The 23,009-nt window shown below is 49.3% G+C and overlaps 1 long non-coding RNA gene across 1 annotated transcript; it reads left to right on the top strand.

Moving 5' to 3' along the window:
- Positions 1-479: 479 nt before the first annotated feature.
- Positions 480-21,382, top strand: LOC126513028 (uncharacterized). Its single transcript, XR_007595235.1, has 3 exons — positions 480-578; positions 18,647-18,797; positions 21,239-21,382. It is a non-coding gene; the product is annotated as an uncharacterized lncRNA (long non-coding RNA).
- The last annotated feature ends 1,627 nt before the right edge of the window (positions 21,383-23,009 follow it).

The raw sequence follows: 23,009 nt of genomic DNA, 5'->3' as shown, positions 1-23,009 counted from the left end.
GAGTTTCTCGGGTAGAAAGGGCCCAGTTTATCCCTCTTGAAAGCTTCTGGCCAAGTCTGTGGGCCAGATGGTGTCACCAATCTTCTCAGCCAGCGTCCCATAAGGCAAGAGACGGGGCTTTAGTGCCCACTGGGGCTGTAGGGCCAAAAAAAAAATGGTGGAATGAATAGTGGGGTGGGTAGAGGATGCTGCTGATGGGAACCGAAGACCTGGCTCCGGGCAAAGGCCCACGTGCTGGTGTCCTTATCCAGAACATGGCGCTGGCTCACAACACGGATTCAGGGGCTTTTTTCCAGCTGAAAAGGGGGTTTAAGAGGTGTGGTACTTTGAATATAAAAGCCCCCCCCCGTAGTCTCATAGGGAGGGGTACTATTAGCAGGTGTGGCTATGTTGGAGGAAGTGTGTCACTTGGGGTGGCTTTGAGGTTTTAGAAGTGCAAACCAGGCTCAGGGGCTCACTCTCTCTTCCTGCTGCCTGCAGATCAAGATGTAGAACTCTCAGCTCCTTCTCCAGCACCGTGTCTGCCTGCATGCCACCATGCTCCTGTGTGTGACGATAATGGACTAAATCTCTGAACTGTAAGTCAGTTTCAATTAAATGTTTTCCTTTATAAGAGTTGCCATGGTCATAGCATCTCTTCGCAGCAACAGAAACCCTAAGACAAGAGGCTGGAGATCCTTTAGGAATGGCATCACGGGTCCAAGTGAAGTTCATTGTTCTGCTCTCACAGAAGAGGCAGGGGGATTCTGTGGACGAAAAGGAGCTTGAAACCAGAGGACTTGGGTTCAAGGACTCAATTTAGCATTCACCGTGTTTAACACGCATTCATCACGTGGCCTTTGGCATATCTCTTAGCCCCTTGAGCCCTGTTTCCACTCTGTAGGTGAGGATACCATAGAGATATGAGGGCCAAGACAACCAACACAAAGGAAACACATGGAATTAAAGGACTACATATCACATTAGTGCTATTGTTAAAAAAAAATATTACTACGTTTAGTTATTTGTGTGTGTGCATGTGTCTGTGTATGGGTGTGGAAGCATCGTGGCTCGTGTGGGGAGGTCAGAGGACAACTTGCAGGAAGTTTTTCCCTTCTCTTACGTGGGTTCTGGGTATTGAACTCAAGTCAGTGGACTTGGTTGGCAACAAGAGCCTTTACCTGTGGGACCACTTTGGCTGCCATAAATGTTATTTTTATTGAATGGCAAATTGCGTACTTTATGGTTTTAGGAATGGAGCATGATGGTATTGAGGTCCTATAATCTAATGAGATCTCTGTTCAATTCAGTGTTCAGAGGTTGGCTATTCCTATTAACAGCTCAACCTTGACAAGACCAGCTACTGTGGCACCGACCAGCGTTCTTCACACACTGTGGGGTTTGGTTTTATTTTTCTATTAAGAAGTTGGAAGGACATGGGGATGGAAAAAACATGGAGGATTTTTAATTCAAGTGTTAACCTTTGTTCTACTGCTATGAAGAGACACCAAGACTCTTATGAGGAAAACGTTTAATTGGGAAAGCTAGCTTACAGTTTCAGAGGTTCTAGTCCATTACCGTCACGGCAGGAGCATGGTGGTATGCGGGCAGACATGGTGCTGGAGAAGGAGCTGAGAATTCCACATCTGGATCAGCAGGCAGCAGGAAGAGAAAGAGCTATGGGGCCCAGCTTGGGCCTAAGAAACCTAAAAGCCCACCGCCAGTGACACATTTCCTCCAACAAGGCCACACCTCCTAATGGCACCACTTCCTGGTGACCACGCGTTTGAATATATGAGCTCTGAGAGCTGTTCTAATTCAAAACAACACACGTGGCCTTCGAAGTTCAGGACTTAGAGCGATGGTTCAGCTGTTAAGAGCCCTTGTTGCTCTCGCAGAGGACTTGGGTTAATCCCCAGCACCCTCAGGGTGGCTCACAACCTTCTGTAACTCTACTTCCAGGGGATCCAACCCCCTCTTCTGACAGCCGAGGGCACCCTACTCTCAGAGAACTCAAAGTACCCGGGATTTCATAAAAAAGGCATGAGGTCTCCAGACAGCTGAGGTGGGTGAGAGAAGGGGTTTCTCTGCTCAGGGTGAAAGACACTTTGCTTTGCAGTTAGCTTTCCAGGGGTTAAGGAGACGCATTCCCAGTGACAGGAACAGTTCCTATGCTGCCGGCAGCAGGCACCCTTTCTCTTCTTTCTTCTTCCAAGGCCGAACCCCTGGGTCCCGAGCCCTGCCTGTTGGAGGGCTCATTTGCAGCCTCCTTGGCACCAGTCTAGCTTTCTCTGCTCAGCTGGTGTGTGGTTCTCTCACACACCAGAACCAACGGTAGCCAGTGACATGATCATAGACTCGCTGGGGTGGGGTGGGGGCTGCTCTGATGATCAGCTGTCTGACTCAGGATGGCACAGATGCTCATACTGCAAGAGGGACTCCAGTTGCATCAGTATCAATGAACGATAATTTTGTGGAAATACCCAGGAACCTTTACCTCAGCTTGGCCCCCACTCTTCCATCACAATAACCAACCAAGAACATCAGAAACTCAAGTGCTTCCCAGTTAACTAAGAACAGTCACTGACTACTTCAAAAAAAAAAACCATCAGAGAAAGCGTGTTTTGTAGATGCTTCCATGTGTGTCCCAGGATGCTTAGCAGTTTACTTGGCCTATATTCGCTAGGTGCCATCAACACCCCGTCCCTACCCCAAGCTGTGGCAAACACTACTATTTCCAGACATTGCCAAATGTCCGCTCGGTAGGTGGGTGGACCTGCCTCTGGTTGAGAGCCACTGATCAGTCATCTAGGCTGTAGGCATCGCCTCCAGCTCCTTCCTGTTGGTCCTCTGTACCTTCTGTGCTCTGCACACCCCACCTGCCAGTGACAGAGCTGCCATCCCACAGGCAGGCAGGCAGGGAGAACACGGCCAGGTGGCATTTGGGGCTCAGAAATCACCTATCGACAAACAGTGGGCAAAAACTTCCACTCACTGGAAATTTGCTAATGGCTTCAGGTTTATGGATTTTCATACGTCAGTGTTTCTCACAAAAATATCAGCTTCACTTCTGATGCCAAGTCTGTTCCTTTTATATAAAGCACAGCCTTCATGTGTTGCTACCAAACACCATAGTTATGGAGACTGAGCAGTCTAAAATATTTATGGCAACAACCACAGTAAAGACCTGGGCATGCTGTAGAGTCCCAAGTTGTAGAGTCCCATGCCATAGAGTCCCGTGCTGTAGAGTCCCGTGCCATAGCGTCCCATGCCGTAGAGTCCAATGCTGCAGAATTGCATGAGTGGGATTATGGGTGACAGTTTCCTTCTAAGAGAGAGACCATGATGATAATGAACCTCTCTCTCTCTCTCTCTCTCTCTCTCTCTCTCTCTCTCTCTCTCTTTCTGCCTCTTTCTCTGCTCTTCTCCCTTCTCCCCTTTCCCCTTCCCTTCCATAGCCCACTAAATAAATATCCAACCTCCCTCTGCATGGTGTGCCTATCCATCTCTGTCTCTCACCTGCCAAGCGGCTGGCCCTCATGGATCCGGCTGCCTTCATGGCCCGTCTCAGGACCCATTGCCCACTGCTGCCACTCGGGGACCTGCAACATTTTATCTAAACCATGACAATGACCCTGTATAAAAACACCAAATATATCTATATTTTCTCTTGTTGTTCTCTGCCATGTATGCCAGGCTGACCAGTGCAGAAGCCTCTGGGGAATCCATCTGTCTCTTCCTCCTGTCTCAGCACAGGACCCTGCTGCATTGTGTCTGCCTTTGCACAGATTCTGAGGATTTGAACTCTGGTCTTCACAATTCCATGGGAAGCGCTTTTCAAACAGAGCCAATTCTCTAGCTTCTGATTCTTTTTAGGAGATCCACGGTACCTCAGACGACCCTGGAAGCCACTGCACCCTTCCAATGGGCTCTTATTTTCTGGAAGCAACCCCCACCCCACACACTGATCAGCAGCAATGCCTGTCAGCTTAGGCGCTGTCCTCATCCTAGCAGGTGACCAAGTCACCAAGCTGGGCCAGACTAGTCAAGAGTTTTTCTAACCTCTGTGCCTTCTGAAATGTGGTAATTCACTTCTTGCTCAAATTCTGCACCACAAAACAACAATATGGCTGTTTCTAGTTCCATCTTGCTTAAGTGAATTCTAGCTGTTTCATTTCTTGCAATTAAATGCATACAAAAATTCGGGTTGGTTGGAGGGTTTTTTTGTTTTGTTTTGTTTTGTTTTGAGACAAGGTCTTATATCAGCCGATGGCCCTGAACCCACTGTGCTATGAATTCACAATGAGATAGGTCTTGATCCCTTTGCTCCACTTCCCAAGTGTTGGGATTGTAGGTGTGTGCCGCCATCCCCGTCCGCGCCCAAGTGAAAACTCTCCGTTATTTACGGAAGTGTTAGACTCCAGCTATTATTTGGTTTCTCTTGTCCAGCATGAAGGTTGTAGTCAGACCATTTCAGGTCCTGGCTCTGCTTTTTGCTGAGTTCCCTCCTAGACAGAGACTCTTAGAAGCAGCTGCAGGACTTGGTGAAGACAATGTTTTAACTTTTGTTTTGTTTTTGCTTTTGTTTGTTTGTTGTTTGTGGTTTCAAGACAGAGTTTCTCTGTGTAGCCCTGGCAGTCCTAGAACTTACTCTGTAGAACAGGGCTGGTCTTGAACTCATGGAAATGTGCCTGCCTCTGCCTCTAAAGGCTGGTTGCCCCAAGGACAATTTGAGGGAGGGGATTCTCTTTCCAACACACAGGTTCTGAGATCCAGTTCCGGTTGTCAGGTGCCCTTCACAATTAAACCACCTGGCCGGGCCATGGTCTTACTGTTCTTTCCTCCCTGTTGGCTTCTCCTGTGCCGGGACTGCAGGTATGTGCTGCTTGTCCTGCTTTGTAGAAGCTGAGGCTCAAATCAAGGACTTGGTAAACTCTAGGCTAGGAAAACACTCTGTCAGCTGAGCTACAGCTGCTCATATGTCCATTCTGAGGCCTGGGGTTTTACAGGGAGGCTCTGCTCCATCCAGCTCCTAATCCAACTCTTCTGGGAAAAGCTCAGCCAGTTGACGGATATGCCCCAGACGAGATGTGTACTTCCTGAAAAGGAAGAGGAATTGGGAGCCATTAGGTGCTGGGCACCCTGCCTAACGACAGAGAAATGACTCACAAGCCGTGGAAGGGAAAAGCTAGCCTGAGAATTAAAACCCTTTCAGGAGGCAGAAAATTCTGTAAGTCTGCCTGATGCAAGCCTCTCACCTGCGTAGCAGACACCTCTTCAGGTGGAGGCGTGGCACAAACCTTGAGGAGGTCTTGAAGAGTCCGAAGAATCCGTCTCAGAAGGGCGCAATGGCTATAAATTGTAAACTCTGGTCAGGAGTGCTGACCACCGTCCCCTCCCCCACTCCAGCCTGTGTGGTCTGAAATTCAGATCTGGGCAAGGCTCGATCTGCAGATGTTGCTCTGAATCTCTTCTGATGATAAGAGCATCAAGAGCTTGGGCAGTCCACACTCTGTTGGCGTTTCTGACTCCCAGTTTTATTAAATTAGGTCCTGTGGACAATGTTTTATTGTTTTTAGGTCTTAATTTCTTCTAAGATTTCCGGGGTCTGTCCAGAAGTTGAACACCACACGTATGGCTGAACACGGAAATCATGACATGCTTTTGTGTAGAAAGGACCAGAACTTCTCCTGATTTGTTTTGCTTTTGAAAGGATGTCTGTGACAGCTGTAGGAAGAATGGAGTAGGGGGAGACGGGGAGTCAGTCCCGAAGAGGCCATTTCACAGCCCAGTGCTGTCGTCCCTGTGCAGAATAGCGCTTGCATTCTGTTTGCAGCGGTGGCAACGGCATGAGACAGGAAAGAACCAACTCGAGAGGCTGCAGAGGTGGCTGAGTGGGCAAGAACCCTTGCTGTGACGTGGGGTCCCAAGTCCCAGCACAGCCTGGGAGGGAATGTGGAATACCCACCCAGAATCCTCCTCTGGTCTCTTTATGCCCTCAGGTGTAGGGAACTTTCACCACGGAGCTAACTCCAGCCTTAATAATTAGTCTTGTGTCTTACTGCCTTGACAATATAGCTGTTTGGACCAAATGGCCTCTGAAATCTTTCTGATCAAATAATTCATAGGTTTGATACATAACACAATGTAATAATTCTGACACATTGCCACCATGATCATACTAGATTCTCATTGCAACTGTTGGGTTGTGGGAGTGTAGTGTGTGTGTGCATGCGAGTCTGTGTGAGAATTGTGTCTGTATGTATGTGTGCACATGTGACTGAGTGTGTGTGTGTGCATGTGAGTGTGTGTGAGAATTGTGTGAGTGTGTATTATGTGTGCACATGTGAGTATGTGCATGTGAGTATGTGTGTATGTGTGTGTACATGTGCGTATGTGAGAGTGTGTGCATGTGAGTGTGTGTGAGAATTGTGTGAGTGTGTATGTATGTGTGCACATGTGAGTATGTACATGTGAGTGTGTGTGTGTGTGCACATGTGAGTGTGTACATGTGAGTGTGTGTGTGTACATGTGCGTATGTGAGAGTGTGTGCATGTGAGAAGGTTGTGTTGCACACACGTGCATTTTTTCCTAGTTTATGAATTAGGAAGCTCAGGTTCGGGGAGTTTACATGATTAACTCAAATGCCAATAAAATTAGAAGCAGCTTTAAACCCAGGTCCTTTAAAAGGAGAACCCGTCCAGTTCCTCTGTGGTGGGAACTGATGACTTCGGAGCAATGGTGCTGAGGGGACCGTAAAGTTGAGGAAACTATAACCAGTGTTGTTGTGTTAATTTTGTCTTTTTAGGTCAGCACACAAACTACTGGGTTTCACTGTGGCAGTTTTATACATGTATTATTTTACTTTGTCTTTATTCTTCCTCCTGGTCCCTCCCCCATCTTAATGTGGTCATTGTTTGTTTTTTACTAAATCGACATTCCATATTATTAAGCTGATACAATTATAGTTCTACGAGCCCGGGCGGAAGTGATGGCTCGCAGACTACAGGGGGCTGGCTCCCCTGCTCGGTTCCTGGCACATCCTAAGTAGATATAAGCTGTTGTAAATTTGTTATTATCTGGTTGTTTTATAGCACAAGTGGGTCTCAAAAATCATAATCTTCCTACTTCATCCTTCCAAGGGCTGGGGCCACAGGCCGTGCCACCATACCTCTCTGTAACAGTTTAGTTTTGTGGCTGTTGCTTGCTTGTCCCCTCTCCCCCTGTGACTTAGAGAAGATGTCATTAGTTTTTTTTTTACCCAAAACCATATATATTAGGTCGCATATATTTAAGTTAACCCCTGTACAATCAGGGAAGTGAGGTTTGCTTTACATTTTCTTCACCAGGGTCTCATGTAGTCCAGGCTCTGCTCACACTTGCTATGGAACGTAGGGTGGTTTTGAACTTCTCACCTTCTGCTTCTCAAGTGCAAGGATGCAACAGTAGGCATGTACCACCACACCTGGCTATTAACACTTACATACACACATACATATACATATATGTATATATGTGCATACACATATGACCGCTAGAAATAATGCTGGGTATATAGTCATTCAACAGTGTCATAGCCTTCAGTAGAGTCCCTGCCCTGAAGACACTGCAGCTTTATATAAACTGCTGAGAACTGAACCTCCAATTGAGTTAAGAGCCATCATAGTTGCACCAAAGAAAGATACAACTTAAATGAAGTTTGCCATTCTAGAGAAGAGAGAGGATGGAGCTGGGTGGTGAGGTGGGAAGGATTCGGGAGGGGTTGGGGGGATTGTGATCAGAATATATTATATGAAAAGCGTCAATAAAAATGACATTTTCTTATTAATGATTTAATTCCATTTTATATACGTTAAGCTCCTCATCACAAACTGGTAGTGCCCAGATCAGAAACAGCACCCTCACAGGAAGACTGGGAGTGCGTGGAGCTGACTCACTCAGCAGCTACGCGGTCATGGTACCACACTGGAATCCACTTTTGCCGCTGTGTTCTATTCTTGTACATTTTTCTTCATGTTGATTTGTTTGGTTCGTGTGCATTAGTGTCTACCTGGCTGTATGTTTTATGCCTTGTGTGTGCAGGGCTCTCAGAGGGAAGCATGGGGTTCCCTGAAACTGGCGTTACAGGTTGTTGTGAGCTAACAAGTAGGTACTGGGGACCAACCTGGGTTCCTCTGTAAGAACAGTCAGTGCTCTTAACCACGGAACCATCTCTCCAGTCTCCTGTTCTGTTCTTTTGAGACAGTGTCTTACTCTGTTGCCCAGATTGGCCTAGAATGTACTCTGTGGCTCAGGCTAGCCTCAAACTCACGGCCATTCTCCTGCCTCATTCTCAAGAGTTGGTTTCTATTGCTGTGAAAAGACGCCATGACCTGGGCAATTCGTACAAAGAAAAACATTTAATTGGGGCCGACTTAGAGCTTAGAGGTTTAGTCTTTTATCGTCATGGTGGGACAGGGCAACATACAGCTAGACATGGTGCTTGAGAAGGAGTTGAGAGTTCTACATCTCAATCCAAAGGCAACAAGAACCGCCTGTGTCATTGGATGTACCTCAAAGCCCACCCCCACAGTGATACACCTCCAACAAGGCCACACCCATTCCAACAAAGCCAGGTCTCCTAATAGTGCTGCTCCCTTTGGTGGTCATTTTTTTTTCAAACCACCACAGTTGGGATTACAGCTGTGAGCCCCCATGCCCTGTAGGCTGTAGCACGAATTCTAATTGGTGTTAATAATAAAAACCCAGAGGCAGAGATAGGGGTTAATGCTGAAGATCAGAGAAGCATTGCGGCCAGCCACTAGAGAGTTCTTTTACCTCTACCAATGCTCAAACCAAGGGGGCCATCCTGTCCTCAGACTGCATCCCCAGACTCCATCGTCTCTACCAAACCCCAGATTGCCCTGAGCTCCTGTCTCCTCCTGCCTTATATTCCTCTCTCCACCCAGAAATATCACTCCTGTCTCTGCCTCCCCAGAGTTGAATTTAAAGGCGTGAGATCCCAAGCGCTGTGATCACCTTGTATGAGCTGTTTCTTTTTAGACAGCTCCGATCTTGTGTAGCCCAGAGTGGGCCTTGAACTAACTGAGATCCCCCAAGCCTCTCAAATCCTGGAATTAAAGGTGTGTGCCACCTCTGCCTGGCCTCTAGTGGCTTAGCTCTGCACTCTGATCTCTAGGCAAGCTTTATTTGTTAAAACATAACAAAATATGCCCAGATTAGAATCTGAAGCACAGCAAATTCACAGTGTCCAGCTCTGGGGCTTGGGTGGGTGGGGTCCTTTACAGTCACTCGCCTATCACGCGAAAAGCCATGTTTCCTTACCGTCACCCCTGCCCTTAAACCGTAGGAAGCTGTGTAACTGCAGAGACCCAGTGACCCATCTCCTGGCGAAATGGTGGACGCCCCACTGTCACCCCACTTTTAGGTAAATGCCAGATAGTCAGAGTCTAACAGCCAAATTCCCACCGCTTTCCTCCCACAGGACAATATTAATAAGGATATGTATGCCGTTATGAAATAACAAAAAGACTTTACATCTGTGGCTTCTTTCTCGAAAGTAGAGCACATTATTAAGGCGTTGTGAGAAAAGAACTCTAGAGAGTGGGAGGGTCTCCAAGGAAGGGATATCCTGAATTCTTCTTTTACTAAAAGCAACCCTTACCACTTAAAGCTGGCATCCAGAATTTTAGGGCAACCGTTTAGTCCACAGCTCTGACAACAGACAGGCACTCGGTGCCATTCACTCACACAGATGTTCCTGAGGGGTCACTGCCTCTTGTGGGAGGACAGGAGCTGCCTGTGTGCCTGGGGATCCCCTAGAGAGGAGCATGGTGGATCCCACACTTCCCTGCTCCTTGCGTCCGTTGTCACTGTGTGGGTCACCATAGCCTAGGATAACAGGCCCAGCTGGACCTCTGTGACCCACCTGTGCTCATCTTTCTCTGCCCAGACCTGCACGGGGCAGTGTGGGGTGGGGGCGGGCGCTGCTGACCCCGCCGGAGACATCCACACTGGCAGCCATTCTTCCGCGAGGGTAGACGGCCTCTTGGCCAGACCTCTTACCAGACTCTCCCACGTCTGACCCTTCGAAAGCAGTTCTTTTTTTTTTTTTTTTTTTGATTATTCTGGCTTTCACATGATTCAAAGCAAGGCCTGGCCAAGTTCTAAGTCCAGCTTTGAAATGTTTATTCTCCCCTGCCCAGAACAGGAGGGGAGTAAGTGACCGTGGCTCGTGGGTGGGTAAGTGTGAGACTGCCCTACACGCCAGGGGCACGTGACCACACAGGTGGCCACCAGCCTTGAACTCCCGACAGCTTCCGGAAGCTGTGGTCCCTGTTGGTTTGAGGGGACCTTACACCTATCATCCTCAAGAAAGCATGTCTAGTTTCTGCCTGTAGAACACAGCTCTTTTTAGAGTCTCCAGAACTGAAGAACAGTTACATTATTAGTACTGTCACCACGTAGCCCGCTTACCTAAGTATCCCTCGACAAAAAATGACTCTGGCTTAGAGACACAAGGTTGTCTTGCAGGAACTGTGGCCGGGGTGGAGGTATAAGGGGGGACTCCTCTCTTCTGTGACATCTGATCTCCACCCCCCAACCCAGGCCAAAGCGGCTGAGCCACATTTAGGGGTTAACTGCACAAAACTAGTGTTTTCCCAGTCCCCCAAAGCCTTCAGCTATCCTCCACTGTGGCCTTCTTTTCTATCTGTTTTGTGAATAATTAGGTTTCTTCATGACCTTTTCCTCTTTGCGGCTCTAAGGCTGTGCTCATCTGAGCTCACGATGCACCTCGCGATACTTGACTGAGCGGGTGAGACTCTTTAGATGAGTAGATCCGAGAGAGGGACACATGCTCTCAGCTGCGTGTACAGTGTTGGAGACTAAAGGCTGAACAAACAAGTCCACTGCTCAGGACGAGCGTGGGTCTCAGTGAGACCCAGAGAGATGATCTCTTACCACCACCGCAGCAGTGTGGACATTTGGGGTCAGGTAATTCCTTGGTGTGGGTAGCTGGGCTGTGATCTGGGATGTCTGGCCTCTGTCTACCACCCGGTGGCACGTCTGGACCACCCCACTGCCGCATCAGTTAAAAATGTCTCCAGACCCCGCCCGATGTCCCTCTGTGAAACAAAACCACGCTCACTCTAGAACCGCTGTCACGTGTGTGCGAAGGTGGAGCCCTGCCTCACCATGCAGCACGGTGACTCAGAGAATCCGGAAAGGATGGCAGCTGGGTTAGGACTTGAAGGATGAGTAAGAATCAGTTAGGTGAAGTGGGACAGAGGCCAGCACCCAGGCAAGGACACCATGGCTCCCCAGAGCGCCGGGGACCAGCTCAATTATGAGTGACCCACGTAATTGACAGTCAACTGAGCACAGATCCCCTCTCTTTTCAAAGGGTGTCCTGTCAAGTCTTGGTTTTTGGACTTCCCCGTTTTCCAAGGCTGCCTCCAACCCAGACTTGTGCGGTGCCAACTGAAGACCTCTGTGGTTCCGTGAGACCACTGAGAGCGTGCTCGGTGCTAGAGCAACGGCAGGAGCCACGCCCCGTCTTCCCGTCATAAGGCTTTCTTCTTTCTTTATTGGAGAGGTGCCGGGATTTGAACCGGGGTCCCTGAGACTACTAAATATGTTCTGTACCACTGCACTACACTCCAGCCTCCCATAAATACTTGAAGTGCTTTCCCGAGCCGTTTAAAGGGGTCAGAGGCTGAGCAAGACCCAAGCAGCAGCTGCAGAGTGCCCATAACTGGATGTCGGCTGAGCCCCAGACTCTCTCTGGCATTTGAAGCTCTGTCAGTGTCCCCTGGCTGACTTCAGTCCCTCCCACACCCAGGAGAGTAAGAAGGCTGTTTTCACACCTATTCATTCAGCCAGCATTTCTCTCCACACCCCACTGTTACAGTGTAGGTTAACGTGTTGTGAGAAGCCAGGAGAATACCCTGGAGGGTCTCTGACCTATGTGACTTCCCACCGCAGAGAGCCACATGGAGTCTGAAGGTGGGCCTGGGGCTGCTGTGGTTTCATTAATCAGAGGAGCTGGAGGTGTCGTGGAGAAGACGGGAGACAAGCTGGAGCCTGCCGGTCCTCCATGTCTGTGTCACCACGCGTAACCACAAACACCCTCAGAGAGGAACGGCGGCTGCTTCTCAGGTCGGGGCAAATCTTCCCTCCCTCACCTAAAGGGCTTTCACGTGATCCGATTTGATGTCTTGTCCCCAGTGTCCCCACAGGAGGTGCACATACAACGAGCAATGACTCCCCCAAACTCTTTTTACAGATGAGGAAACAGGGGCTCAAAAGTGTTGGCTTGTCCCTAGTCACATGGTTTGTAAACGGCAGAAGCGGAGCGGAGAGTTTCGCGGCTGCCTCTGGTCACCCATGTCCGTTGCATCACGGCCTAACCTGACAGCATGCCAGGGGTTCCGTTGCCACCGCAGAGGGCCGCGGGTCAGGAGATGCAGGATGGGGAGCCTCCTAACTGCCCTGGAGAGGGTGCAGGCAGTCTCTAGGGATAATGACTTCTACAACCTCCATCCGGAATTGGGGGCTCTTTTTTTTTTAAGTTGGTTTATTTTTCCAGTGAATTGGGGTGTAGTGTATGTGTGTAATTGTTGCTTCTCAAGATTCACGCCATGGTACCAAGGATTTACATGTCATTTTCCACTGCAAGTATTGGTTTTCTTTGGTAAGGACTTCCTCATCAATTCAAATACTAGCTATGCTTCAGTGGGCCTGGGACAGGAGGATGGCTCTCAGGAGCTACCTCAAGGAGGACTGAGACTGTATGTGGTATGACAACCCTCTTCGTGGACAGTGACTCTCTGGGCTTGAGACAGTTTGTGGGAAAGAGAGGGACACTCTGGTGTTCCATGTTCATCAACCTTAACATGGTCTGTGGCCAGATGACTGTCACCACACATCGGGATACCGCAGACCAAGCAGATCCTGGGTGGTCCCTGGCATCCAATCTCTCTCTCTCTCTCTCTCTCTCTCTCTCTCTCTCTCTCTCTCTCTCTCTCTCTCTGTTTGTCTCACTCTCTCTCTCATGTGTGCGCGTGCGCACTCATACAGAGACAGAAATACAATCAAGAGTTCTAAATCCTTCCAAACCAGACGTGACCTCTGCATGGCTCCTTCGGTCAATTTCACAAATATTTACCGCGCACTTCCCTGTGCCAGGTGCAGTGCTGGCCACCAGGGATCCAAAGGTGGCCAGGTCAGGGACACCGTTCTAAATGTGCACTCTGTCTAGTGGGCAGAGATATAGCATGCGTGGTAACGCTACAGCAATGGCAGCAAAGGGGTGCCTGTTCACACGGTGGGCAGGAAGCATGGCTGCCCATGGCCCTGGAGCAGGAAAGCATTGCACACAGAGCCAAAGAATTCGGGGTCCCTCCCTGCAGCGCTTTGATGGGTTTGCCTTACAGCTGGTCTGTGCTTGCACACACTGAGAGGAAGCTAAAGACTGGGTACCTAAGTGAGAAAGTTGAGTTACTAGGTAAGAAGCATCTCTACCTAAGGCTGCCATTGACAGCTGGGCGGGTTGTGAATGTGCAGGACCCAGCCTACAGGAAAGGCAGGAAGAGACAGGTGGAGAAGGTGCTTTTATTGCTTTTGCCCACACTGTGGAATCTGCCATCTGAGAATTTAGGGAATCATGGTTTCTTTTCTCTCTCCTGCCTTCCTCTGCATCCCTTTCTTTCTTTAAGATTTTTGCTTGTTTGGATTTTTGTTTTGTATGCTTCCTCTGTAGTTCAAGCTTGCTTGAAACTCACAGTATAGCCTAGAGCCCAGACTGACCTAAACTCATGGCAATCCTCCTGCCTCAGCCTGGGATTACAGGCGTAAATTACCTTGATTGTGTTTTTTCCATTTTCCTGTAATTGTTGAAGGTAAAATTGACTCGGTAGCCTGTTCACCACCCTGTGGTTTTCACTCTTCCTGATACCCTGTGACCATTCCTTTGGATCCAGATGGAAAGTGAGCTCCTACGAGTTGCTGTGTTAGGAAATGGGGGGACACGTCTCGCCTGGTCAGTCACGGTTCAGAGTAGAGCCCTCCTGAGTTCTCACAGGAATGGGATTTTATTCAGTTGGTGGAGGATGGGTGGTGAGGGCAGGGTTGGAGAAGGAGCCAGCAGGCAGGCAGTATGGCTGACTATCTGAGCACACCTTCATCTTTAAGGGATGCTGAGGGGCGGTACTGAGAAGCTGGGCCCAGTGTAGGTGGAAATACCATCTGGGAGTGGGCCTGAGGCTCAAGAGTCCTCAAATGAGCACTTAGGAAGAGCTGGAGGCACCAATAATAAGAGATGGACAAGTTGCAGCCTGATGACCCTCTGGGTCTGTCTCCTAGCTGACCTGGATCAGCTTCAGAGAGGGCGAGCACCAGTTTCTCTTTATTTCCACATGGTGTGTGAGTTCGCCTTCTGGCCCCTCTTCACTCTGGGAGGAGCAGCTCCAACTGTGCCAAGCTGAAGGGCTCAACCCTTACATTTAAGTTGTCATTGGTGGGGGCAGAGAACCCTGACTTGACAGAGAAACAAACAAACAAACTCACAGACAGTCCTAGGCCCATGAACCGGGAACTCACAGACTTGGGTATGGTGTGTGTGTGTGTGTGTGTGTGTGTGTGTGTGTGTGTGTGTGTACACTAAGACAAGGACCCAGCTGCTGAGGTTACCCCACATTGCCTTCTGAGCAAAATGTCCTCTTCCGTCCTGTCTTGCTGTCACAGCCCTTTCCAGATTCTCAGAGCAAGCTAAGGAAGTCGACATGCACCCAGTTCGCAAGCCCTCTGGTGAGCTAGCTGCTGGGTGTGGATGGCCAGCCAGCAGGCTCTCACGCCCATACGGCCAAGGGAATGACGGGTTGGGAAATCAGAGGTATGCCCCACCCTGCAAGCCAGGCTTGCAGGTGACTCACACAATTGACTGGTCCCATTCCAGAGATCACCATTAAGCAGCTTGTGTCTGACACCCCAAAGTATGTGGGCATCTATGTGGGATACCATGTGGAGCAAGTGAAAATGACAGGTACCTGCCTTGGAGGTCAAGATGACCCTCCCACCGGCCTCATTTGCCCCCCCTCCTGCTGCTCACAGACACACCCACCTGCCCACTCACTCCACAGAGAGCTGCACCCTGCTGCAAGGCTGTTGACGGGTGGCGGCACCCTCAGCTCCTTGGGCAAACAGTGCAGGAGATGTGGGAAGAGTTCGAGGAGGTTGAGGAAGAGCCCAGAAGGCACAGCGAGAGGCTCAGCTAAGATTCAAGGCCATGCTGATGGACAGTTTTCTACAGAGGGGAGCACGCGCCTCCGCGGGCAGCCCCGCCTGTGCTCCACCCACCTCCTTCTAGCATTGGTCAAGGTCAGCTGAGAGCTGGTGGTCCTGCTGCACCCCCTCCCCAAGTTTCATCAGCGCTCTCTGCAGTTGAGTTCCATCTTCTGAGAAGCAGACTCACTGAGGGGACTAGGGAAGCGGCATTTAAAACAGGTGCCCCCAAGGATTCCCAGGCAGCTGGGCAGGGGCAAGTTTATGGAAAACATGGGACTAGGCAGTATGCGTGCAGATGTGGGTCTGGAAGAGGAGGAAGAGACAGAATCAAGTAAGACTGCGCAGCCTAGATGGGAAGGAAGATCTTGCACGAATCGATGATGCAGACATCCTACAAATGCCTGGGGTACCGAAGTCGGGGAGGCCCCGCGGGCTGGCCCCCCCGCCCTGGCATCGCCAGCAAGTCTCCTTAAATTTTGTACCTTGGACTCCTCACTTGCCTTGCTTTCTTCAAAGCCCTGGGGTCAACAGCCAAAGCCTGGCAAGTAGAAAGCACTGTGAAAATGTTTGATGAGTGGATATTTAACAGCCAAACCCACCCTGAGTGCTAACTGTTGGCCAGAGGTTTGGGCAAAGAACTGGGTGTAACGGCAAGTCAGGCGGAACGCGTGTCTGGGAACGGACAGATCGGTGTCTCAGTGAGGCTTCCCATCGCTGTGATAAACACCGTGACCATAAGCAGCCTGGGGAAGAAACGGTTGTTTCATTTCCACCTCCATACCCCAGTCCATCATCGAAGGAAGTCAGGGCAGGAACTCGAGTGGGGCGGGAACTGGCAGAGAGGTCGTGGAGGAATGAAGGCTGCTTACTGGCTTCCTCTTTATGGCTTATTCAGCCTGTTTTCTTGTATCATCTGGGACCACCAGCCCAGAGGTGGCCCCTCCCCTTGTGGAAGGGGTCCCACCCACATCAATCATCAACCCACCCACATCAATCATCAACCAAGAAAATGGGCCAAAGGCTTGCCCACAGGCCAGCCTGCTGAGGGCATTTCCCCCAGCTGAGATCCCTTCTTCCAAAATTACTCTAGCCTGTGTCAAGTTGACAGAGACCCTGCCTAGCCCAGATGGGGGAACTCGTGTGGAAGAGACGACCAGCCTTGAGCTTGGCTGTCTTGACACTCTGAAACCCAGTGGAGGAGAGGATAGTGGGAAGGACAGGGCTGGGTGGAGTCGGGGGGTCTAACACAGCACCCTTCACGGTTACTTGCCAAATGACTGAATGTCAGCTCAGCGTTCTAGGCATATACACCAGGATGTAAGCAGTTTGAAAACTGAGTCTAAGTTGAGAATAGTCTGTAATAGTCTGTAGAGGCCCAACATAAAAGGCCTGCTACCCATCTAACCCAGGGGTTCCACGTGTGGTCCACTGTCAAGACCTCTGAGGAGGACAAGGACAATACAGATCCTCCAGGGCCCACCCCAGATCAAAGACCTTCACATCTGAACAAAGGGCCTGTCTATATCTGGACTCCTCAAGTTCATTGTCACCTGGGCTCAACAACTCTCATTGAGTCTTAGGAGGCTTTAGGGGGAGTTGTGAACCCCAGAGAGAAAGCTTCCTTCTGGGACCCAACAGTGCTGCGTATCTGAAATCCCAGCATTTGGGAGGCCAAGGCAGGAGGGTTGCAAGTTCAAGGCTACCGTGTGCTATTATAGTAGGACTTCAAAACAGACAAACGAAACCTTCATCTGTTATTTGGGGGCTAGGATATAACTCAATGGCAGAATATTTGCTTAGCACACTTGAGGCTGTGGGTTCCATACCAAGTATTTCAAGATAAAAAGAAAAGGAAGTGGTAGAGGGAGAGGAGGAGGGGAAGGCGGCACCCTATCTTATTGTTACAAACATAGAACCTCTGAACACCGTCATCTCTGTTCCTCCTCACCAACTGGTGCTGGGTTAGAACCCAGGACTTAGGCTGCACCAGGAAAGTAGTCTACCCCTGACCTTTGCAGAGAACCCTCTGTGGATCGCCAGTTTTCTTACTCTAAGATCTTCTGGTCCCTCCCCAGCACTTGAGGAACCTGGGGAGTTTAAACAGGCTCAGAGGATGGACCAGTGACTTCAGAAGTGACTGATGCTGTGGACCCACAGGAGTATCCCAGCAGGACTCCATCCCCTCGCAAGAAAGGGGCGTGCCATCTGAGATGGGGTCTCACTCTGAAGCCGAGGTTGGCCTCAGGCTTGTGGCAATCCTCCTGCTATAGCCTCTCTGGTGCTGAGATCACAGGAGTGAGCTGCCATGCCTGGCTATGCCTTCCTTCATGTTGTTGTCTTAAGCTGATTTTTTTCCTCCAATAAATGAGGAAAAAAAACAGCCAAAAAAGAAAGGACCTGAATGGCCCAAGCTCAGATGCCCCTTTCAATAAAAAAGAAAGAAGGAAGGAAGGAAGGAAGGAAGGAAGGAAGGAAGGAAGGAAGGAAGGAAGGCAAACGGACAGAAGGGAAGACAGATTGCCTCTTCCCTCTGGGCACTGTCCTCCTGTGTTGCTGAGGAGCGGGCCTCTCCTACCACATCTGACTTCTATTCCCATTCCCGAGAGAGGCTGTGATGTATGGGAACTACAGAGACTCAGTCCCCAGGGTTAAGGAACCTTGCTTCCCCAATGGGACAGCTGTCAGACACTCTGCCAGGAGGCATATGGGCTCTGCAGGGACTGGGACCACCAACTGGTGACACCCCATAGTAGGGTGCTCTTCTTGTAGGTTTAGGGACCTCAGCGTACACAGGTATCTGGGGGAACAGCCTCCCTCGGGGAGGATTATGTAAGTACTTTTTCCAAGTGATTTCTTTCTTGGCCTGTGTTTAACCTTTATTTAATTGGCCCTGATTTACTTTGCTGATTGATGCTCAGGTCCAGGAAAACCTTCCCTGCTAGGTTTCCAGCCTGCTGAGAAGTGATTAAGATGAGCCAACATTCTGCAGGTGACTTCTCTCACACACAGACTGGGGGAGGACCCGGGCTCTAGAAAGAGAGGGACGCTGCCTGCTTAGTAAGTTGTCCCACAGTGACCAAACTGACATCAGCTGGTTGGAGCTTCGGAAAGGGAGACTTTCTCTTGAGGCAAAAACAAACAAACAAACAAACACAAAAAATTCTTGAATAGTTTGAATCAAAATAAAATAAAGACAGGATGGAAGACATAAGCTTGGAGACCAGAAGCCTTCCAAACCAGAGGAGTCATGGATTTGGTCTCTAACACTGAAAACTGAGTGACCCTGGAAGTTCTGGGCACTCAAGTGTAGAGAGGTTGGGACAGAGAGCTAGCTAGAGCCAGGCTGGTGTAGGTAAGATGCATCTCTCTTTTTGTTTCCCAGTCAGAAGAGGAGTCCCCACCGGCTCTGGGCCTCTGAATGTTCGGGCTGGAAATCTCACCTCCCTTCTCTCCAGAGGCACAGGAATGCTCGCTCAGGCTGCACTCTCTGCGTGTGGAGACCTGTCACGGAGCGCTGCCGGGGATTGCAACAGGTACTTGGCAATGCTGCCTGCACACATGAACCGAGTTACAAAACATAGATGGTATCTTGTGTGACACACGGTAGGGCTGCCGTGGTGCTGAGACGGGGCCTGGACCGGAGCCCTGGCTGAGTGGATATCATTAGCATGACTGTACCTAAAAAGAGTAGAGTCCCCGTCTGGGGACACAGGCTGAAATGCTGAAATGGCCACGAAACTGCCTGGTACTGACTGGAGCTTGGAAACTAAAACTTGGTTCATGTGCCCGCTTCAGGTGCAAGACAGTTCCCCCGTCTCCAATGCCAGGTACAGTAGTTTGTATTAGTAGTTTACACTTTGTAGGGTACACTTAGCTTTTCAGGGTGTGTCTATAAGGACACATGACATAAACATATGAATATTCATAATTATTCAAGCGTTTACTACCCAACCCCTTGAAGGAAGGAAGTTGAATATATCCATGGATAATGGTGCCTGGCCTGTAATCCCAGGACTTGGGAGGATCAAGAGTTTGACAGTTCTAGCTGCATAGTGAGTTGGAGACCAGCCTGGGTTGTACCAGACCCTGTCTCAGAAAATAAGCAAACAAACAAATAAAACAAAAACATTTGTTTATGAGCAAATTACTTATAAAATATTTCCCTATTAAAACATTAGCAGAGAGAAGTGGCTGGAAGGAGAAGAAGGAGGGGAAACGATGGTTTGATTGTAAAATAAATAAGTACATTTTTAAAAGAAAGAAAAACAATTAAAAATTAAAATAATAAAAATTCAAAACCAAAACAACAACACCAAAAGCCATCAGCCCTCGGCTGCCATCACTCCACCCCCTCCTCCTGGGACTGGGTCTCTACAGGAGGGTCACTTGTTGTCCTAACAACTCAGTTCATAAATATCATATGAACTCTGATGACGAACAAGCAGGGCATTGGAAAAGACGACCACGCTTACGAAGGGAAATGAAGGAAATCCAACCATAAAGAGGCTTAAAATGGATAAAATCTTAAGCATTTGGTAAAACGGATACATGAACAACTTTGTTTTCAGAGGCAGAAGCAGGAGCTTACTGTAGCCCAGGCTATCCCAGAACTCACCATGAGCTACACACTCACAATTCTCCTGGTTCAGTCTCCCGAGGGCTGAGAGGCCTGGTGGAAGTTTGCCTCTCTGGTGACAGTTTCACAAGCCTAAGCAATGTAGAAGATGTCATGGGACATAATTTTCTCAGGAAATACTGACTGATGCTGGAGACATAGCTTGATAAATATCCACATAGCACTCATAAAGGCCAATACCGAGAGCTGAAAACTAAAACGTATACTAAAAACCTAATAGACTCATTCTTTAGGGATTAGCACATATATTTACTAAACCGCAGAAAATAGATGTTAAGATTTTTGAGTTTCACTTTTCAGCAGGAAGTCTTAATCAAACTTTACCCCGCTCATTAAAAAAAAAAAAACATTTTTTTAAAGTAATTCATATTCAGTGCCCCTGCTTGGTAGCCATTATCTTAGCGTGTGGAGGGGGAGACGGAGTGTGAGCAGGAACCAAAGATCCTCCTTAGCCACTCAGCAGAAGGGAGAGAAAGGGGCCCCATTGCCTCCCTCAGTCCCGTGAAACCCGAGGGAGAAGGGTATTCTTTTACCCTTTTGAATGGTCTTTTTATTTTCCAGTGGGAGGAGGAAGGTTGAGACTGGGTTTCCTCGAACTCGCAGAGATCCGCCTGCCTCTGCCTCCCGAGTGCTGGGATTAAAGGCGTGCGCCACCGCCGCCGCTGCCCCAACCACCTGGCTGAAAGTCTTACTTTTAATTGTGCATCTATTGGAGGTACGCTCCTCTGTATGCAGGCGCCTAAGGAGTCCAGAAACTTCGGATCCCCTCGACCCTGAGTTACAGGTCACGTGAACCACCAGAAGTGGGTGCCGTTTCCTGAACTCTGGTCCTCTGAAAGAGCAGCAAGCTGTCTTAACCACGGCACTACCCCTCCAGCACTGAGCTGTGTCTTCTTGAGAGAAAGCCCTGGGGAGTTCCTAGAGCACTTTAACCAGAATCTCCCTGGCGCAATTTGTGGGGCTGCTGACCTGTGAGCAATTCTCCAGTCACACACAGGGAGCTCAACTTGATTTTCAACCACCATTGGGATGGATCCTTGCTCTCCCCTCAGCTGTGGGAGTCGTCATTCCACTTGGATAGGAGCGGTGGACCCCTATCCAGTGGTGGGGAAGGGGCAATGGTTTTCTTTTTTAGGGGTCTTGGCGGTTCATGTTAGTAATCCCAACACTCGGGAGGGGGAGGCAGGAAGCTCTTTCATGAATTCAGGGCCAGCCTAGTTTACATACTGAGTTCCAGGCAGTCCAGGGCTATGTAAGAGAGACCCACACAGAAACACAGAACAGACAAACTTGTTAAAAAGTGATTGAGACTGTAATGTCAAAAATAAAACACTGCAGGTCCCCGAGTGACGGCAGCAGGCCATGAAGGGCAGAGGGTCCCAGACAGAGAGCGGCACAGTGGGTGAGAAACCTCGGCGGGTCAGCCAGTCCCATGAGGAGCTGTGGCAGGCGAGAGACGGAGACGGACAGGCACTCCAGGCAGAGAGATGTTAGATATTTATTTGGTGGGTTATGGAAGGGAAGGGAAAAGGGGAGGGGGGAAGGGGGATGAGGAGGAGAGGCAGAGAGAGATTGAGAGAGAACCCGATGGGGAGGAGAAGGGAGAGAGGCAGATGCTGCCTCTCCAGAAAGGAGCTCAAACTGGAAGTGGATGGAAAATCCGCTTGCCTCTGTGGAAGCTGGAGGGGGCTGAGGGGTGGGGGTGGGGGCGGTGGGGGCTGGTTTGTCTCTTAAAGGGACAGTACAGACCATTACAGAGACAATGAGAGGGGGCTGGAGAGATGGCTCAACAGTTAAGAGCACTGATTGTTTTACCAGAGGTCCTGAGTTCAATTCCCAGCAACCACATGGTGACTCACAACCATCTGTAATGAGATCTGGTGCGAACTTCTGGCCTGCAGGGACACGTGTAGGCAGAACATTGTATACATGATAAATAAATAAATCTTAAACAACAACAACAACAACAAAACAGAGACAATGAGAATAGCCCCTTGCAGAAAATTCAAGGCCTATTTTATGCTATCTTGCTGGCTTCCGAGCCCGCGACGGCACGACCACACTGCAATGCTGTGACACTCTACCACTGAGTTGCATCCTCGGCCCTTTCTTTGTCTCTTTCTCTTTCTTTAAAATAACTTTATTACTGCTTATTTATTTACACTGTGTGTGAGAACACAGATGCCCCCACACACTGTGGAAGTCAAGGACAACTTTCAAGACTTGGTTCTCCTCCTACGCTCCTGTAATCACAAACACCTTGACTTAAGCCGTGTTGTCAGGCTTGGTGGCAAGGACCACTGAGCCATCTCACTGGCCCTCCAGTCCTTTCTTTATAAATTTTATTTTGAGGGGACTGGACAGATTGCTCAGCGGTTAAAAACACTGACTGCTCTTCCAGAGGGCCCAGGTTCAATTCCCAGCATCCACATGGCAGCTCATGGCTATAACTCCAGTTCTGAGGGATCTAACACACACACACAGAGAAACATACATGCAGACAAAACACCAATGCCTATAAAACAAATAAATTATTAAAATTTCATTTTGAGTCAGTCTCAGAAAATTTCCCAGGCTGGCCTTAACTCGTATTGTAGCCATGCAGGCCTTGAACTGTTGATCTGTTTGTCCCAGCCTCCCCAGCAGCTGGGATCACCAGGTATGTACCAGAGCCTGATGCCCTTCCCCCTTCCCAGGCTAGCTTTCCTTAAATCTCGCGAGAGGCCTTGACCAAAACCTCCTAGAGAACTTACAAATAGCAGATGCCAATTACAGTCTAATTTGAGATGAGGAATATCATAATGTCACTGGGTCAGTTCCTCGCCAGATGGGCAGGAACTGTTTTTCTTGCCTCCAAATCAGAAGAGACTTTGTCATAGACATTATGTGGCCCACCTGACCATGTACACACCAGATTCAACTTAGAATCGAGTTTTCTGAAGGCCGCAAGGCTCTGAGGATGGACGCCCACCATTCTCTCTCCTGCACAGTTACTACTAAAGTCTCACGTGATCACGCTTGCTGACCCAAGTCCTGAGAGCTGAATGCTGCTAGACTCTGTTCTCAACCACTCTGCTGTAGGTTCGGGGGAGGGAGGTGTTGAAAGAGT

The sequence above is a fragment of the Alexandromys fortis genome, unplaced genomic scaffold, assembly GCF_014885135.2.
Source record: "Alexandromys fortis isolate MF-2015 unplaced genomic scaffold, M_Fortis_MF-2015_v1.1 scaffold_17, whole genome shotgun sequence".
NCBI lineage: Eukaryota > Metazoa > Chordata > Mammalia > Rodentia > Cricetidae > Alexandromys > Alexandromys fortis.
Note: the sequence above shows the minus strand (reverse complement) of the source record. Positions and strands in the feature narration are given on the sequence as shown.